Source organism: Nipponia nippon, unplaced genomic scaffold, assembly GCF_047370975.1.
Source record: "Nipponia nippon isolate SJK-2023a ecotype South Korea unplaced genomic scaffold, ASM4737097v1 scaffold_9, whole genome shotgun sequence".
In the NCBI taxonomy this organism is placed as follows: Eukaryota; Metazoa; Chordata; class Aves; order Pelecaniformes; family Threskiornithidae; genus Nipponia; species Nipponia nippon.
The window spans coordinates 33,793,754-33,813,537 of NW_028262413.1; the positions used below are offsets into that span (position 1 = coordinate 33,793,754).

Genomic DNA, 19,784 nt, shown 5'->3' on the forward strand with positions numbered 1-19,784 from the left:
GAAGTATTTGTGGAATTGTAATCTAACATTACATGCCAATTGTTCTTGTAAATAAAGGCCGCTACTGCTGAACGTTTGCTCCCTGCGTATAACAGCTAATGATGTGCAAATGACTGTATGAAGGCATATCCCAACCCATTCCCAGTTTCAACAAGGCCTAACAAAATACTCTGAGCTCGATTCACATAACTGAAAACATTCCCCCATCTCTATATAAAAACTCAAATTTTACCCACCACTTCTGTGTTATGCTGCATGTTGAAATAGATCACAAATCATTACTCACTTTTGAGTGGTTTTGTGTACATAAAATACATCTTCCATTCTAATAAACTTCAACAGCTCTTACAGATACATTTCAACAAAATTTAAAATAGGGTTGAAACATTCCTAATGGCTGGTAATTACTTATAAGGCTTCTGCAAGTGTCTGTGAGAGTTTATGTACAGAGAAATACAGAGAAATACATAGGCACATATGCATATGAACGTATAAGCATGGGCAGCCTAGCCAATAAGTCTCCTTTTCATAGTGTATTTATATAGTTTCCCCATCGACATTTTAGCTACATTAAAATTGTGTGTAATGTACATATAACTAAAGAATTATGAACTTCTGCAAATGCCTGGAGTCAAACTCCTGTGATGCTCGGACTACTGAGAGTCATGCAGCTATTTGAATGGTAATGACTCTTAGCATGCCTGGGGATTCTCACAGAAAGGGGCAGTTGTGGTAATAATTGAGGCATCTTCCAGTCTTACCAATTTCCCTGATTTTTTTTTTTTAAGTCGAAGTGCTTTCTGAGACATTTCTCCAATCACCCTTATTCCTCATTGCTCTCTGTCTTTACCAAAATCAAGTAGAATGTGAAAAGGTTATTTATTATAGAATATTCATTTTAAATCTGATACTGTCAATCTGGTTAATGCATCTCAGAAATACAAAAAATTAATCAATTTAATTTAAAACAGAGTTTATTTGGCTAAAAATTTACAGGCATTGATAGAAAAACTATACTATGTACTTAAAATGTTTGGCTATGGATTTTGTCATCCACTCTATTTCACATAAAACAAAAGGTTATAAGCCTACATTTGGATAAACTCCTTCAAGGAGGCTGCCAGCTCTGTTGGCAGAGATGGTACAAGGTCACAGCAAATACACTGAGCTCTAATCCCAAACAGCGGTGACTCCATGTCTACCACTCCACTAAAGCTTTAGCACATGCATTCCTAACCTGTTAATTTCTCAGGTTTAAACATTAATTTTCATACTTGGCTATACTGAAAAAGTATTACCATTTAGATTTAACTCCAGTCAGAAAGTCAAGGCCAAAGCAGTTTCTGAAATGTGTTAGTGTTTCCAGATAAACACACCTGGAATAAATACTCCATGAACACAATAACCTGGTAACGTAGCATTCTCAGAGAGAGGATTCTCCATTCTTTTGCCAAGTAAGGACAGAAACAATAAAACCAACCTTTCTGGGGTTTTTGAACATCCTACCAACACAGCATTCAAGACATATTAAAAACCCTGTAAACTGCCAAACCTAAGTTGAGGATGCATCAAGTCAGCACCATGTTCCTCAGTATGAAGTTTGTTGAGACGTAGCAACTGTAGAAATTCTAACATCTTCACCTCATCCTGGCCATTCAAAACACAGCTGTTAATCTCTATATTGTAAAGATGTAGTTTTTGTAAAGCCCAGCTCTGAATCATATCACTGAACTGATCAGGCAGAAGATAACCTCCTCCTACCCCTAAAAAGAAAGGAGAAGTGGACCAGACAGAAGAAAGAAGAAATACAAATTTCTTAAGCCTGCTTTATCTGAATACATGGGCAGTAGGGAGCTCCATCGTTTCTGCTGCTGTTCAGAGTTGCATAGAGACGGTGCAGAAGTGGGAGAAATGGCCCATTATTTTAGTATTCCTTGCCATTTCTAAGAAATCTATTAACATCAGTGATCTTGACCAGATTCTTGCTAGTTCCCCTCTATCAACACAGGCAGACACTGCCGTAGGCTGAACATTGTTTTGCATAACCAGGCTCACGTGCTTGATATTAATACACACATTTTCAGGTTATCAACATAGTAGAAAGGCCAGATAATAATGACATCATCATCATCATCTCTGTGACTATGACTTCAAAAAGCAGAAATGGTAAAACAGCAGGCTGCAGAATGAAACTGTGCTGGTCTACTTTTGTTTAATTTCTGACATCAGCAGAACTATTTGGCCTCAAAATACTTAAGTAGCTATTTTTAAATAATGACCTAGCCACCATGGTCCAGGCTGAACAAACTCCTTGCACATACGTTCTTCTCGCATTGCTCCATGACAAAAGACTTAAAAATTCAAGTTTGAGGTCATGCCATTTCACCTACACATTTCAGATGACATTGCAGAGCCTAGACAAACCAGTTTCACCAATACTCCCAGAAAGATCAACTTCCTATTACACAAGATAAACCAGAAGAAGGAACTGTCACTGATTTTCTTTTTCAGCTTTGTCATGCTTTTACTGATGTAATATTCCTTACACAGGATACACCACAGATCATTTTTGCAGTGAATTAAATTCCACATCTCCCATATACCCTGTGAGGGGAACCTAAGTGCATTCTCAGACATTTTACTAGTGACAGTGAGATCTAATAATGCAATTAACAGAAATTAAAATAAGCTGGTTTGCTTGGAGGCAATTCAGGCAGCCTAAGCAGTCTAATCATTTATTAGATTTAAAAGCAAAACACAACTAAGTCAGATACTGAGAACAAAAACAGTTGTGTGATACACCCATGGAGAAGACAAGCTCTTTGGAATATCACTACAAATTGTGTAATCAAAGAAGTTAGCAATGGAACTGTAATCAAAGAAGTTAGCCCTCCCTTTTCATTACTGTCATAACATTACTGACATTTGCTAAAATAATCCTTTCTAATGTGTATTTGCACTGAAGTGGGATTTAGAAACAGTTAATGTCAGTCAAGGTGTATGTAAACCAACTAGGAATTTCTTTTCCAATGATTAATACATTTCAAAAATGCCTCTAAATTGCAAACACATACATGTAAAAATATCAGTCCCTTTATAAGAGACTTCATTTGAAGCACTGCATTTTTTTGTTTAGCTCATATCCATTTTTTAAAAAATATATCTGAATATTGAACTGAAAAAAAATCTACTAATGACAATTACCTTCTCTTATGTGAAGGATTATCTTAATATCCTAAGAGAATTTTTAATAAAAATTAGAAATATTGCTTTCTAATTTTACAGTTTTCTGTTTAAAAAGTATAGCCAACTATCTCAAAAAGAGTATCATACAATAAAAAGCAGTACAATTGCCTTTCATAACATGACAGACTTCATCTCCTTTGTAAAACATGCTGCTTACTACACTACTAATGGTACATTCCAATACTGTATGAAAAGTTTTCATTTCCATTTATAACCTTTTCCTAAAAGAAAAGACCTGACTTCAAACTAACACTCTAATTACTAAAAAAAAAAACAACCCAAACCCAACAACAAACAAACAAAAAAACCCAAAAAACCTTATAGCAACTTGGTATACTTTTATATTTATCAGCAGTAACCACAGCTGGCTTAGTAGACACTGTGAGCATAAGCAAATGTATTCTGGGTCTAACATAAGAGAAAAATTAGACAATTCGATGACAATGAGATTTCCAGAAAATATAATTGCTAGCCAAACAAGTTCTTACAAAGCATCTTAAAAAAGTAATCAGTGGTTTGGTTTTGTCATTTTAATGATATTTTTATAAAAGTTTTAAAGTTATGTTAAAACCAGCTGTATAAAGAGATCCCTAACTATGAGACATGTGACAGTTGTCAGAATAAGCGTCAGACACTGAATCTATCAAATTCACATGGGTATACCACAAATCATTATATCCTAGGGGGTTTCTGATTCATCTACAGGGTTCATTTTATATGAATGCGTGTGAATTAAACACAGTGTAGATGTTCAGATAAATAAACCAGCTTTCAAGGATAGGTTTCCACTATTTCTACTTTGATAATTATTCAGAGTACATTGCAGTGATTTTTTTTAAAAATACTTACATGCTAAAGAGAAAAACAGGAGAAAGACAAAAGCTGTAACAACTATTCTTCTGTCAACTGCAGACGCTAACCCAAACTCACCACAAAAAGTTTTATCGCAGCACTGATCTCCCCATAAAGTTGTCATCGTATGGGAGGGATATAAATTATATCAGATGCAAAGTTAAATGGGAAAAAGAATAAATGGCTGAACTGCCATTCTAAGCTTTTCCCATGAAAAAGAACACACACAATGCGGACACACCCTTTCGCAAAAACACGCTAATTCCTGGAATAAAAGGGAGATGAAGAAGTCAGAATGCCCTCAGCTCAGGAATGCCAGGAATCCCCGCAGGAATGCGTGCGGACAGGCGGCCGCGGCGCCCCCGACGCACGGCGGCCTCGGCGACCCGCGGGGGGCCGCCCGCCGGCCCGCCCAGGGCTCCGGGCCCGCCCGGCCCGCGGGGGGGCGCCGGGCCCGCAGCGGCCAACGGCCCCGCCCGGCCCGGCCCGGCCGCTGCGAGTTCACCTGAAACCAGAGGCCGGCAGCGGCACTGCAATCTCCGCGCCGGGGCAGCCGCGGCCGGGACGCGCACTCGGGGAAGAGCCCCCGCTCTTTACAGCCGCGAGAGAAAACGCAGGAATATTCGGGTCTCATCGGAGTCTGTTTTCCCGGCAACTCCCCTCCGCGGCGCGGCGGCACCGATCCCCTCCCCGCCGTTTAGCACGCCGGCCCCGGGGGCGGCAGAGCCCCCGCTCGCCAGGGCAGCCCCGAGGAGCGCTCGGCGGGGGAGGCCTGCCCCGGCACGGCCGGCGCTCCGCCAGCCTCCCCGCGCGTCACCCGCTGGTCGTGCAGGGAGAGCCGTGTTGTTCTCTCCTCACGGCCGGGAGGACTCGGCGTCCTTGGCCTTTGGAAAGGAGCGTGTTTAACGGAGCGAGATGGAGGAGGAAAGCCAGCGACCCAGGGCGCCTCAGCGCGGGGAGCCACCTCCACAGCCGCGGCGTCCCGCCGCGGGCGGCAGCCCCTGCGGCACCACACGGCGACGTCCTCTCTGCCCACCGCGCTCCGGTCAGGTCGCGCCACAGCCCTGTGCCCGCCCGGCCCCGGCCATCTCGGCAGCGAGCAGGGGGCGACGCGGCGCGCCCCTCGGCTCCCAGACCTCCCGCCGCAACCGGCCGCCGCCGCTCCCCTCACCCGTCCCGAGCCGCCTCGCCCTCTGAGGGGGATCCCCGTCAACTTCGTGCCGCTCTCGCCGCCGCCCCGCCAGCTGCGCTCGCCGCCGGAGCTGAGCGCGGACTGCCCGCCCCCTCCAGCGGGGGAGGGGGTGCCGGAGCCGCCGGGGCCGGGGCCGCGCCCGGGCCCTGCCGGGGAGGAGCCAGGCGGGGGGCGCTCCCTCAGGTGAGCGAGGGGCTTCCTCGCGCGCGCGCGGCCGCTTCCCGCCCCTTGGGCTGCCTGACGGGGGAGCGGGGCGCGCGGGGTCTCCTCAGGCTGGAGCCCCCCGACAGACACCTATAAACCGCAAACAGAGGGGGAAAACACCCGACTCCTCCTGTGTTCGGGCTGCGGCAAGCGGTGCCAGGACGAGAGGGGGTGGCTAGAACAGTCCTCTGAAGAAGAAACCCAGCCCCGGGCCCAGGTACTGTCAGGTCGAGGCCACTTGACAGTCGGGTTTGTTTTCCCTCCCGAGCGCGGCCCGTCGGCGTGCGGAGGCGGCTGGCGAGGCTCCCGCCGCGGCGGGGGAAGAGCTGAGGCAGCAGAAGGACGGGGCAGGGCAGGCGCGGTTTTGAACGTGTGGTAGAGGTAAGAGGGAAGGAGTGAGGAGTCGGGCCGCGGCACGCAGTCTGGAGCAAACAGGGCAGCGTGCCCGTACTGCTCAGAGAACGACGTTACGAGCACCTCTGAGCACACCTAGGCTGTCTTCAGCGTTTTGGATGATTTTCACAACGTCTCCAGCTAGACGTGAAATATCACAACAAGGTGTTTGCAGATTTCCAGAATATTCTATGTATGTAGTGAGAACTGAAGTGCTGCCATACTGCAGCATGTCTCTCTCCCCTGACCCATGTGTGAAGGAAAGCTAGGTGTTAAGGACTTACGGTTTACAAGCATCATGCAAAAAAAATACAGCAACTATATGCATCTCACAAGAATTGGGCCTCGGTTAATTTCTTCCACCCTCAGAAATTTTTTCTCAAGATTTGAACCACCTAAACCAAGCAGCATTGTCAGAAAAAAGTTACAGTGAATGTACAGGGAAAAGAACAAAAAAAATGATAGGTCCACATCTAGAACAGAGAAATGCAGGGCAGTGAACATGAGAAGGAAAAATTCGGTATATAAGCCAAGAAAGCCACTTAGAGTTTTTCTACAGGAGTATGGATAATGACTGACAACAATAGCTTGTGATAACATACCATACTGATAGTTAATCAGAAGAAAGAACTGTAAACTGTGGGAATTGGACAAATTATAAACAGTTCTAAACAGCCAGCTAGTGAGGTGTTTGCAGATATCTAACGATGTTTTCCTTTGCTGAGAGGATGGAAGTATTGGGTGTAACAGGGGCTATAAAGACTTCTCTTGTGGAAAAATGCACCTCTACATAATGTACTAAATTCATTCTCCCTCAAAATGGTTGTTGAGAGGAAAGTCATAGATGTATGAATTTTTCTGCCCTTGGTGTTAAGTTGACTTGTCAGAAAAACGCTCATGGGACAGAACAGCCTGAACTTGTGTTGCCATCTTGATCTGTTACATATTTTGCCATGTAACATTTGCTTTTCATATAAATTTTTTTCACAGAACTAGAGGCCATGACTAATCTTGGAGCTGTTTAAGTAAAAGATTTATATAGTTTGCTTAGCTGCTTTCGCTGTAGTTTTCAGAAAGCACATGAAGTTTACCCTCCACCCCCTCTAACTGGTAAAACTGAGAAACAAGGAATGGAAAAGAAACGAAGTAATTAAACTTTTTTTTCCTCAGAGTTGCATGAGCTATGTGGCAAAGTTTTCAGTTGAACTCACAGACACATGTATATATGGTGGTATTTTATTACAATTAAAGTGTGAAGAAATATGCTGACAGTTTGTTCAGCCTTGTATTGTAGTTTTTGTAACGTGTGAAGGAATTGAACTTAACAGAAAACAAAATGCTTCATTGAAGAGGTGTATACACCTGTAATTTTCAGGTTACTGTTAGAGGTTAATTAAAATAGGTGTTAATCAATTATGTTATACAATAATACATTTCCATTGCATTTAGAAGCAAACCAGAAAAAACCCTAAAAGATTCATTTCTTGCTAAAACAACCAGGCTATGATAACTACTAGTCATTATTATATAGTCTATAATTATTTTTTTTCATGATGTATTATCTATCAGGTAATAGCTCAGGAGACAACTGAATAGCTATCTGGCATGCTCAGCATTAAACTGCTTAGAAAACTGTTCTCTTGTTCTGTATCAAGGTTCAGAAAAATTGTTTCATATGATAATTAGGCCAAGGCATTTTTCTTTCTTTCTTTTTTTTCTTTCTTTTATTTTTTGTATTAAAGGAAAAAAAAAAAAGAAGCGAGAAAAAGGTGGGACCAGCACAATTGCTAAAACTTTTATATTGGCTGTGAGCATCCCAGACTGTAAAGCAAAGCTTTTACTGGATTTTGACTCGAAGCTCTCTATCCTGCATTTTATGAGCCTTTGAGGAAAGTTTAATTCGAACCTTTAAATTTTCATGAAAAACTGTAGTTTAAATCAAACATTTTGTCAAACAGTTTCTTACAGATCTTTGGCATATTCTGAACATGACTTTTAGAAGTACTTGGTATAATAATGCTACAAAGATTAAGACTTTGTTCACTAAGAGCCATTGTCCTGCTGGAATACTGCAAAAATAAGGTAAGAATTTTTTGAAGGATTGTATACAAACACGGCAATAAGCTAAAATTGCACTGAAGAGAGAGTTAGGTCATACACAGAGTATCATCTCAGTGCAGGCTACCATTTCCTTTCCCACCCCTCATCCACCTACTTTTCTCTTCCTCTCCTTTAAATGAAGGCTTTGGTCCTTGTTTACAAAACTGGCTCGACACTATGATTAATGTCTCTCTGTCCAGGCAGCGTATTATCAGGCAGTTGTGAAATACAATACAAAATGGAGTATGCAGCTAAAGCAAAAACAAACAGTAATGCCCTAGCAGCTTGTGCTGTCGATTAATTCCAGCTGCTAGCTGCTCCAGCACACCTCGGGTACTGAATAGCACTCCCTAAATTCAGCTTGGTTTATTAATGCTGTGCTTGGCTCCTAGCAAGATGCATCTCTATCTCTTGGTATTCGACTACACGTTGAACTGAATTTTGACACTTTATTATAGTCTCCTGATTTCCTTGCAGGAAAGGATCTGATCCAATAATCCCAGTGGAAAGGAAAAAAAAGTCTTTCTCACAGCGTATAATTACTTTGAAACACTGCTTCTGACTCATCTTTTACAATATATATTGCAAATTTTCTCAAATTATTATAAAAGACTAGATGTCTGTTGCTTAAGAAATCACAAAATTATCCTTGTTATTACTGTATTTACTAAGGTACTGAATAGATGTTTTTATTTCTTATTTCAAGAAACAGTCTTCAAAATTCAGGTCTTCTTTCTAGTCTTTACCATTATTTTCACTGACTTATTTGTTTTCTCAAAACATTTTACCTTGAGCAGAATGTTTCCAGAGTTGATTCTAAAATAATATCTCTAAAATTGTACCTGTATCTCAACCATTTTAACAAACTTAACAAAGCACTTTTAAGTTATATGAGCATGAGAAAGTACCCTTTTATAAAAATCAGACCACTTTGCCTATCATAGAACACCAAGGAACAGTTCTATTTTAAATATTAAATTTACTGTGGTGTAAATTTACTTTCAGAGGAGGATTTGGGTTATTTGAAGAAATTTAATTTTACACTCTTACTAGATGCTTTTTAATGTATGACCTCTGTTTTTTCCTCAAAAGACAGCTAAGCAGAAAGGGAGGCCCTTCATTTTCTACCTTTCTTATTTTTTTCCCCTCTTTTCACAGTGGCTTTTCTTTCTTTCTTTTTCCCTCTCTCTCTCTCCTTTTTCTTTTTCGGGGTAGCCCCTGTCTTTTACATTTGTCATCTCTTGTTCTCCCATTTCTCTATTCTCCCATATACAGCTGTCAGACACACAGGGTACTGCTGATAAAACCTCGAGCACTGGGTTCCCTCTATCTCTAACCCAAGCACGCAATGTGGAGAGGTGTGTAACAATATTCTAAAAAAACCCTGAATAATCCCAGCCATTAGGGTAGCTATTCAAGAACATATTTACATTGCAGGAGAATAAGATGTGGTAAATCTATAAAAAGACAGATGAAATTGTAGAACAAGAGATTAATATTTTCAGATTAAGGTCTTCAACAGGGGAAAATACCTGGTTTTATTTTATGTTAGCTAATCCATGGTAAGGAAAAAGTTAGGAGATGAAGATTTAAACTGTAACTTGTCTTCTATAGAATTTAATTTCATTTTAGTTAGCTCAAGTTTACCAACACTCTTCCTACTGAATATAAGACTCTACAATTATTAATCTCGCTTATGTACATAGAAATCAAGAGTGAGATACAATATTCAAAGGTGCAAGGTGAGATGAAGAGAAGAATCCATTGACTTTAAAAGCTGTCGAGGGGAAAATACAACACGAAGTTTTATCACACATAATAGGATAGTTTCAATATTCATTTAAGAAATAATATATAGTCTAGTAATTAATTGAATAATTAGTACCGATATGAACTTCAGTTGAAGATTTTGGACAATGTTCTATATCTAGCCACCACAAGACGAGACTTTCTGACCTCCCATTCTTCTCCTTGGACAAGTTTTGGCTATATCTGCATTTCTTCCTTCACTTTAAGGACACAGTCTTGCTCCCACTAGCCTTATTCAAGTAATCCTAGCAATGACAAAAGAAGTTTTTCCAAGAAAAGCCTGCAGAAATCCGAGGTACTACCAAGTGCATCGACATTAAAGTTCCAGAAACTATTGTAACTGTTACCTGTTCTGCTGTGGTCTGTGTAGCTCCTCTTGGTCAAGTCCAGCGTGCTAGGATTTGCCTGTGCCCATGCTGCAGGAACAAACCGTTTTTTTGGGAGTAGCATAGGCTGAGTCTCTATTTTGCACAAATATGTAAAAGTTAGTAATTTGTCTGCATTGTCAATGTATTTATTTGAAGCAAGCCTAAAGGGTGCATTGTTTCAGTCATTGCACACATAAACATTGATTAATTTATTACAGAAATAGTAATGTAGTAAATTAAATGGCTCCTATGCTCTTTATGCATGTAGCTCTTAAGAACTATTGCTCTTATCTATTTTATAATAATGCCCTCAGTATTAGGATATCGTACTAGGCATTGTAGAGCTCCTTGCAGATATAGATCCATACCAAAAAATGCTTTACAATCTAAGCAGACAAAAGATTTAATCACAAAAAAAAAATACAGAATGTGCTACGCTGAAACCAAAAACATCTATCGTGGCAAGACAATGCAGAGACTTTGAGTAAGTTAGGAATTCTGTCTGTCATCCTGAAATAACATGCATATGTGTAATGTTAAGCAAATGTAAGCATTTTTGATGTATTTAACGTTTAACTTAATGCATAAATATTTGCAAAATTAAGATCTAAATTCTTAAGATTGGCATTCTAAGATTACATCCTGGAGACAGAATATATTCTGTCTCTCTAAGAAATATTAATTTCAAATCTTGTTTTACCTTTATTTAAGGAGCTCTCTTTTGTTTACAATGTATATCAAAGATTATCTTGGTTTAGGGTATGCAGGCAATTTAACACATATCTAGTGTATAAAGGAAGACAGCATATAAGAACAAAATCAATATTTTTGTGTTTTAAAATGTACTATTGATTAAAAATATAGCAGGACAAAGTTTTATTTAGTTTAATGTATCTATTAATAAATCCTTTTAGTCACATGAGGATTTGCAGGCATTGCATCTTATATTCAGTTTTCTTAAAAATGTGCGTGTGTCTTTGATGAGAACTAAGGCCAACACCCAGTAAAGAATTTAGGCTCCTAATTCCCACTGAAATAAAATTATTTCAGTAGAGAAGTGAAATGTTAAATATATTCTTGTGTTTAGACACAGATAGCTTTTGGAACAGATAAAATCTTCACTATCCCATGTAAAAAATAACTTCTTTTTCTTATAGGCATGCATGGATATCTTAATTATTGCCTTTTTTTTCTTTTCCTACTTTTGGGCAAAGATACAGAAACATTTCCAAGCCTATGGGAGTCTAAAGCAGTATCTGATCCAAAACCTTTCTCTGAACTGAATTTTGGTATGCTGGCTAGTACAGTTTTATGATGTTGTGTAATAGCACCACCCGGTGGCTACAATCATTTTAACCTTTCTGATCCTTCGACAAACATACATCTGAGTAGCTTGAAAATAAAGACCAGGAAAAAAGAATTATCTTTAATATTCTTAAGATTGTTTTTATCTCTAGCCACTTTTCTTTATCAGGTGAGGTAATGTGATTTAAATAGTTTTGTGAAGCAAGATTTTGGAAGAGAGATAAACGTTTCAGTAGTGTCCCATACAAGAAATTTTAGGGATCGACTTACAAAGATATTGATCCGTCTGCTTTAAAGGTAAAGCATCACTCCTGATTCACCTGTAGTATCTTAGCTACTGATGCACTGAAGACTTAAGAAAATATCTATATCTTTGCAAATCTAGGCAAGACCGAGAAAGACAGGTTTTAAGAGGACTGGAATTTCAAACCTTTATAGGTTTGTTTTGCCAGGAGTGATGCATAAAAGTGCTTAAGCATGTGCTTAACTTAAAATGCCTTCGTCTATCCTACTCATTTCAATATGACATAAACAGTTATTCAAAATTAAACATGGAAAAATATTTATATATTTATATATATTCTCTCCTTGGAGACCGAAGGAGGAAAAAGGGAGGGAAAATGAATGAGCGATCTGGAAATCCTTTGCTTTTTCTTTTTCAAGGGAAAAAAAAAAAAGGTAGCCAACAGACAGGCAACTTTTTTTACTCATTTGGAAGGGTGGAAACCATAGCAGAATAAAGTCAACTCTCTCCTAACTGAACAAATACATCCAACATGTATTTAAAAAAATAAATGAGCAGCAGAAGAAAGACTTTTAACCTATATATAAAAAAAAAAAGTTACATTGCAATAACAATAAACTATACTACCATAGCGTCAGATTCACCATGTCAGGAGCCGGTAGAAGGGTCTGTTTGAAATTAAGAGGCTGCTGAAAAGAAGTAGTATATGAAGATCTCAGAGGCACACTACCCTGCCTCTCCTCACTTAGAAGCTCCAGGAAGGAACTGTTGTGTGCTTTATGGGAACTGCTAACCAAAACCCCAAATCAAGAAAGACATAAGTGTTTGCACAGTAGAATGTACATGCATATAATAAGCATTTAATGGAGAATTAATTTTTTATTTTATTTTTCAGTTCCACTTATGAAATAAGTACTTGTTTTGCACAACTCTCTTAAAAAATATTCTGAGAACTAAACCCAAGAACAAACAGACAAATGAAATGAACTCAGGGAAATTAGTTCATCCAGGCCTTTACCATGGTTTATTCCTTGCTTTCTTTTGAAAATAACAAACACTGTCTTGGCCTGGGTTTCCATTTCAGATCCCACAACCATCCACTGTCTTAAGAGAAGCGTACAGCCTAATTATGAGTGAGGCCAGAATACTTAAGGTATTTTAAATCTTCAAATATGGAGGCTTCAGTGAAGAAATAGGTTGAATAGGTCTTTGGCACTCATGCAAAGTCTGCTCATCTTTACTGGGGCTTAAAGCACTCACAAAGATATGTTCATAGAGATCTGACACTATACTGGTACTCCAGTTTTCAGTTAATACTGTTTTCTTTAGGTAGAAGAGCTTTTCCTGGTTAGATAATGTTTTGTGACTGTAGAGGGTGCTCTTAAAGTACTGGTGATAGTAGTAATATACAGCAATCAGTTTCTCTTTCTGTAAAGCTTATCAATGTTAGGATGTTTATATTTAGCAAAGAAAGTTGTACAGCTAGTGTGTTTTATTTTGGATATGGGCAGGAGTCACTATCCACATTTGTATCCAAATACATCCCTGGAAACTTTTCTGGATTTAGTTTATGTTTGCAAGTATATTTCTGCCAAACAGTGATGGTATCTTCTGAGAAAACTATTAATGCTGTCTAAAACAAGTTGAAAGAAATACTAAATAGAGTGTATTTTTAGCTGCAAGGCCGTTCAGAGTTGGATAAGAGTTTATTGTTCCAAAGAAGTAATTTAAATATTCACAAAAATTCTTTAGTTACATGAAGTTGATGCTCCCACATTGTGCTATCTGGAATTCTCTTGGGAAGGATTTAACTTTATTTTACTTTGGTTTGTCTGTAGTTTGGTCAATTGCTTCGCGATACTTCCAAGCTATCTGGTTTTTATACTTATCTGATTTAGCAGGGGGAGAAAAATTCTAGATACAATAGACTAAATCAAACTTTATCCTGCTATATTTTTCCCTCGACCATAAAATATATATTTTTTTTTAATATAAAATTATGTGTTCCCCTCAGTACAGCCAAGAAATTATTAAGTTAATTCTGTACGCTTGAGAAATGTTACCTCTTTCCAGAGAGGGCTGAGTCTATAAACCTGAGAAAGATAAGAATTTTATTTTAATAATCAGAACTGCAGTAAGCCTGTTTTAGAGCAGTATGTGGAGAGTTAACATTCCTGAGGTCAGGACCTTTCCTGTGACACAACGACTAGGCTATGGGCTTCTGCCAGCACTGCTCTGTCAGTCCTAGATGTGATGAAGTGTGATCTTTGACTGACATGACTGTGTCAAAAAAAGCCTATACCATAACATACACTTAACAACAGCAAAACTACACTTTCTCTTGAATAGTTTGTTATGCTGGGAGGAGATGAAACATAGGCTGCAGAAGCACAGTTTTCCCAATCTAGACTTCTCCTAACAACAATTACTCTGCTTCTTATACTGGATTTGTATACTTATCTTGAGAAGGTACTCTTAGACATGAACTCAGATAATAAGACTTTCACCAGTGGTCACTCATTTGAGATCCAGACATCATATAAGATTAACCCTATTTCAGACCAGGTCTACAGAAGATATTTATTATATATTAGAGTGTCACAAAGGCTGTGACTCCTCGTTGCACTTTTGTAACAGCTCTACTGTAGGCCCAGTTTAGAGCATAGAAGTCAGTGCAGCTTGTTTTGTCTGGGGAAGTCCTCTGAGCTTTTTTGGCTAACTTCAGCAGCATCTATTCTAGGGAGACTTTGCCAAGATCACTACATTAGGAAAGCTTTTAAGCGTAGACCAAGCTTAACAGATGTTTGCTGGCTTCTAATGAGATGAACTTGGCCTGTTCCAATCTCCAGTTTCCACATCAAATTCATCACTCTATGAAGTTGCAGGTTAGAGCATGTCCCTTAACATGTTTGTACACTATATCATACAAGGAGGACTTTATGTTACCTAGGACTGTGACTGCAAGCTTGTCATGTGAATAGTCAAATGAAATTCTGTCTTCGTGAGAGCTGGCAAAATTAACTAACCCCATGCATCAGGCAAGTATCTTCAACAGAAGAAATGATACTGCCTGAAGTCCGATGATGGAAAATATTTCTGATGCGAGTCATGTAACAGGGGAACACAATGATAGGCCAAAAGCAAGGAGTTTGTCTCATAGGGCTTTCCTTCCTCAGGATTTAGTATTAAGTAGTAATTTGACCAAACAGAAATCTAGGCCTCCCCCAACCTTGTTGAGTACACTAACTGTTAAGATAAATAGTCATGCTTAATTCTTTTTCTATCACAGTATTTCTGGTGGGCAGAGTTTTCACTTCCATAGGAAAAACTAGAAATGTCTCACCTAAACATCCCTTATACTGAAGTTCTTAAAATGGGAAGTTAGAAATGCAGATCTAATATCATCAGTAAGAGTAAAGACTTGAACACAGAATTCCTCTGATCACTAATCCTCTATTCACTGAGCTATTAGATAAAACAGATAATACTTTCCCACCCCTGTTCTGTAAAAAAAGGTTGGCATAAATTTCTAACTCCAGGAGAGAGTTCAGAAATGTATTTGGGAGATTTTCGCATCTCTACAGTTCACATTAAAGGACCAGAACATCAGAAACAGATGGAACTCAAGACCCATCACCCTTTCTTCAGTCTTTAATAATGGCCAATCTGGGCGTAACCTATCAACTTTGGACATTTCTGTGGTGAACCCTCTTTCCCCCAAGTGTGGAAAGAGGCAATGCACTTCATTCTGGGTTGGAGATTCCACTACGCAGCAACACATCACAGTACCAAAGCCTGTAACCTATAGTCACTTACAAAAATTACCCAACACATTCTAAACTGAATCTGCCTTTACTGGTTCACTTTTTAAAAGCACACTCTACAATTCTAGAAAATCTTAAAAGTTCAGGAAAAACAAATTTTGCATTGTACAATACTTGCATGTTTCAAGCAGTGAAAGCTGTAAATGATGCACATGTTGGAATGACAGTAAGACAAATGGAAGCTTTCATTGGGAAAATGCAAACCAGAAGACAGATAGCTTGTTTTGCTTTAGGCAAAGCATGAATGCAAACATTTAAACTGGAGAAATTCCGCTTTCCTTCTGTGGCCCCTCTGAGCCATTACATTAATTACTTGGAACTATTTACCTACTTCCCTTCATTTAGGCCCCAGGTGCAGACACTCTGGATACTGAAAATTATTTTCATTCTTTTCACTAGAGTGAAAAAACAATATATGGGAACACTCATCTTTTCCTTTCTGAAATCCAGGAATGCGAGGAGAGATGGCATCCTAATATATATTTTGTGCTTGCCTGTTTTTTAACACCCCATAACAAAACATGAGAGTGGTAGAGGGGTCAGTGATGTTTCTTTTTCAGAGTACAATGAAAATATTTGTTTAGTTTTGTTGCAATAGCAAGGGCAGCTAGCAGTGTTTGCATTTACATGTCTTCTAGCACTTCACTGAAGAGATACCCCTAATCTTTGAAGAAAGACAAATATCTCATTTTGCAAATGTGCTGACCTGTGCTTATGCAGTGGCTCTGACAGCCTTTTGTGATCAGAATGTTAGCCTGTCTTTGAAACGTCCTTAAAGTATGACCAGCTAGATCCAGGCATGCACTTTTCCATATGTGAAGCTAGAGAATTAATGAAAGCATTAAATGTTTAGAAAATAAACAATCAATTACATTAGAAAACTAAAAAACCAAAACAAAAACCACAGCAGAGGCTCAAAACCTAAATTTCTAAATTGGCAGCAAAGAGGATCAGTCCCAATATCTACGATTCTTTTTGGCAAGATAACCACATCTCAAAGCTCTTGCTTAGAGTTTCATTTCCAACTTCCCTCTGGGGGAAAATTGAATTAAACCTGTTCTTGTGCTCTTACTGAGAGGTTCTTCTGCTCTTGATTATTTTGGAATACAAATAACAGACTGTGGGACACTGACTGCATAGATATCTTTAATGATTAACAAAATCTATGGCTATTTGCACAGTGTGTTCAACTTCTCCCTTCCCAGTAAAGAATATCAGTCAATCCCAAGGTAGCCCAGGTCATTAAGGAGTGGCTACTGAGTCTGGCTCCCCCTGTCACAGCTGCCTGGCAGTGGGCCCACCCTCAGGAACAGCCAGCTGGCTCTGCTGTGCATTTCGGCTTCCTCCAAGTTTGCATGTGGACCTGTGAAGCAGCTGAGTTTATTTTGCTTGATCGGCTTATTTGTTGTCAATCCAGAGAGTTTTCCCATTGCCATGACTGCTGATGATGCAGTCAGTTTACACTTGGAGTTTTCAGTGTGGCCTCTTTTCTCTGTCATTTCTGCTGGTCTGCACTGGCTCTTCAAAAGATCAGATCTGTTTCACAGATCTTGTTAGTTTTCAAGTCAGTTCAGCACTTCTCTGTTCTGATCCTATTGCTTGTCCAGATGCATGAGTTTCTTTTCTCAATCTGCTAGCTTCTGGCCCCTAGCAGACTCAGACTGTGAGGAAGGCAAATCCTTCCTCTACTTTCTCTTATATTCCAACTGCATACCTGTGAAACTATAGAAGCTACTATGGTGACCCTTCATTTAGAAGATCTTGTTAGAGCATAGACACCTATTTGCATCATTAATGATATATATCAAACTTTAGTCAGAAATGGAACTCCCTCATAGAACTGTGACCAATAACGATGCAAACAAACCCGACCCGTTCTATGTTCATATTCTGATATCAAAAGAATGGTATAAGTAACATCTGCCATAAAAACAAAACTTTGAATTCTAGGGCGTAAATCCATGCATTCAAGGATTTTCAGAGGCAATCTTAGGAGTAATTCACTGTTAAAAGTAGGAGAGTACCCTCAGAATAAAAAGATTATTTCCCAGGGTATTTGTCTTTCTTTAAATTAAAAATATGATGCATGCCCAAAGTATGCAGAAACTTTCTTTCTATTCCAAACCAATAATCAGGTATTTTTCTGGAAAAGAATGTTATTTGCCCTAGTGAATATAATATTCATTTAACGATTTAGTCATATTTTTAATCTCATTAGATTAATTAATATCCTGTTGCATTTAGTTACTTAGATAAGGGAAAGAGATATTTTGTAAACCCCTATTTTATTATCTGATCGTTTTTATTGTATGCTTTTTATTTAATAGGACAGCACTAAAAACATTTGTAATGATATTCATTGCTTTACATAACCTCATGATCTTAGTTATTTACAGTCTCAGCTCAGCAGCATGAGTTTTCACAAATCTGTCACATGAAAGTCTCTCCAAATTGTTTTTAATCACTCTGAACTTCTGGACTTTTTCTGTGATTGCAGTATCCTTACTGGGATTTGAATTTGAATGAGGAAAAATGGCCCATTCCCAAACTTCCATATCCAGGGGAGATGAATTTAAGACCTTATCGTGAGTGGTGGCGTCTCTAACCTGGGTTACGGGTAAGTGCAAGAAAGATTGTTACTCCAGCTTCAGCCACTCCTCTCAGATTTAAACAATAGTATTCACAGGCATAGGAAGGGACGTTCAGCTGTTTGAATAGCTGTTTCTGTTCACTTCTGAAGACTGTCAAATCAGGTGCAGTCATGCCTACTGGCTAGGTGGTATAACAACCACACAAGCCATGGCCATCATCACATCTTCACATTGCATACTTCCTTGTAAAGGCACTAACAAATTTCATTCCAATGCTCTTCCAAACCACACTATTAAAGAGAGTCTTCTTATTCAGTGTGAATTATTTTGTATTCAGCTGGACTCAAATTCCTCTGCTTCAATAGGTTCTTCATGACCTTCCCAAATCTCGTTGCAGCTTGTCAGGAACTTCTTCCATGAGCGTAGTCCCTGTCAGCAATTAGCACACTAAAATTTGCTGGCAGGTAAATTTATTATGACTGAAGCCTAGTCAGGATGGCGTCTGAGCTTGTGTCCAACTTAGGTGGGCAGAATTACTCAGATACTTGAAGCTACTGATACTGGTCCTGCATAGGTATCTTCTTGATCTATTACATTCTCCACTCAATGTCTAATACTCAACTAATTCTACCTATACTGCATTCACGTGTTCTGATTCTAATTCCTGTTAAATATGGTGTCTAAAAACTCGGTCAGGATTAGTATGGAAGTATATAAAGTAAATATATCTGGGAAAGAGAATTAATTTTAAATTGTAATGTTGTGCTGGAGAGTTAGTGATTACATTAAGCATGAAATCTGTGCGATTCATGATTATTCCTGCTATTTCTGATTTTTGCTTCAAATGGAATTGGGCTGATTGTGGAGAATGTTACTGAATTCTTCTGTTTGTTTAAAAAGGAAGTTGGAATTTTTGAGGGATGTATAGTGTTATCACTGTCATAGTATTTGAGGGCAGGGAGCTAAAGAGCCTGAGAGATGCTTTCCCAGTGTTCTCTAGGCACAAAGACTTCAGAAGGAAACAATTCCTTCTAATTAGGAAAGTAATTTTAAGCAGAAAAAGATGTAAAAGCTTAAGGACTGTTCTTGTCAGAGAGAGATGTTTCTGAGAAGAATTAGGGCAATAGAGGATTATTGTTTTGTTAAGCCTTTGATTGAGATCTCAGACTCATCAGTTCTGTAGCAATGCAAGCAAGAAATCTAAGGCTCAAACACATCTCCAGAAAAGAGATCTTGGAGAAATAAAATAAAATAAAAAAAACCAACTCAGACTGGGATTTAGATTTTGGGTATTTATAACTCCCAGTTGAGAGCCAAAGGGAAGTTTTTCTGTCATCACCCTGTTACTTTTAAAAACAGAGGGGAAAAAAATTTTGCTGTTGATTTCTCAAAAAATAGCGTTAGTTATTTGAAAAATTCCAGACCAGAACATGAAAGATCCTTTAGAGGAAAACTCCAGAGTTGTTGTTTAGAGGCTGCCCTGAGTATAATCAAGATTAAAGCCTTTAATGAAGGCAAAGCTTACTTATCTGATCAGATCCTAGCATAATGGTCTAGCATGTGATATTATTCTGTATAAGTTACATAACTTTTTGCTTAAGAGCATACTTCACCTTCAGCAGCACAAACAACATTGTTAACCTGTTCAGATCCTTG

At 39.0% G+C, this 19,784-nt stretch overlaps 1 protein-coding gene and 1 long non-coding RNA gene across 12 annotated transcripts in view; one reads left to right on the plus strand and one right to left on the minus strand.

Annotated features, from left to right (window-relative positions):
* CGNL1 (cingulin like 1) overlaps positions 1–5,405 on the minus strand; it is a 63,678-nt gene extending 58,273 nt beyond the window's left edge. For 3 of the 6 annotated variants that reach the window (XM_087745100.1, XM_087745096.1, XM_087745101.1), the window contains exon 1: positions 5,270–5,405. The gene's annotated coding sequence lies outside the window, so the exon portion shown is untranslated. Of the gene's footprint in view, positions 1–4,095; positions 4,404–5,269 lie in introns of those variants that run through there. The other 3 variants (XM_087745099.1, XM_087745098.1, XM_087745097.1) reach the window with 2 other exon arrangements.
* Positions 5,336–19,784, plus strand: part of LOC148050262 (uncharacterized) — a 47,850-nt gene continuing 33,401 nt past the window's right edge. For 4 of the 6 annotated variants that reach the window (XR_015701604.1, XR_015701603.1, XR_015701601.1 and 1 more), the window contains exons 1-3: positions 5,779–5,875; positions 7,846–7,969; positions 18,035–18,154. This is a non-coding gene — a long non-coding RNA (uncharacterized LOC148050262). Of the gene's footprint in view, positions 5,474–5,578; positions 5,712–5,778; positions 5,876–7,845; positions 7,970–18,034; positions 18,155–19,784 lie in introns of those variants that run through there. The other 2 variants (XR_015701605.1, XR_015701602.1) reach the window with 2 other exon arrangements.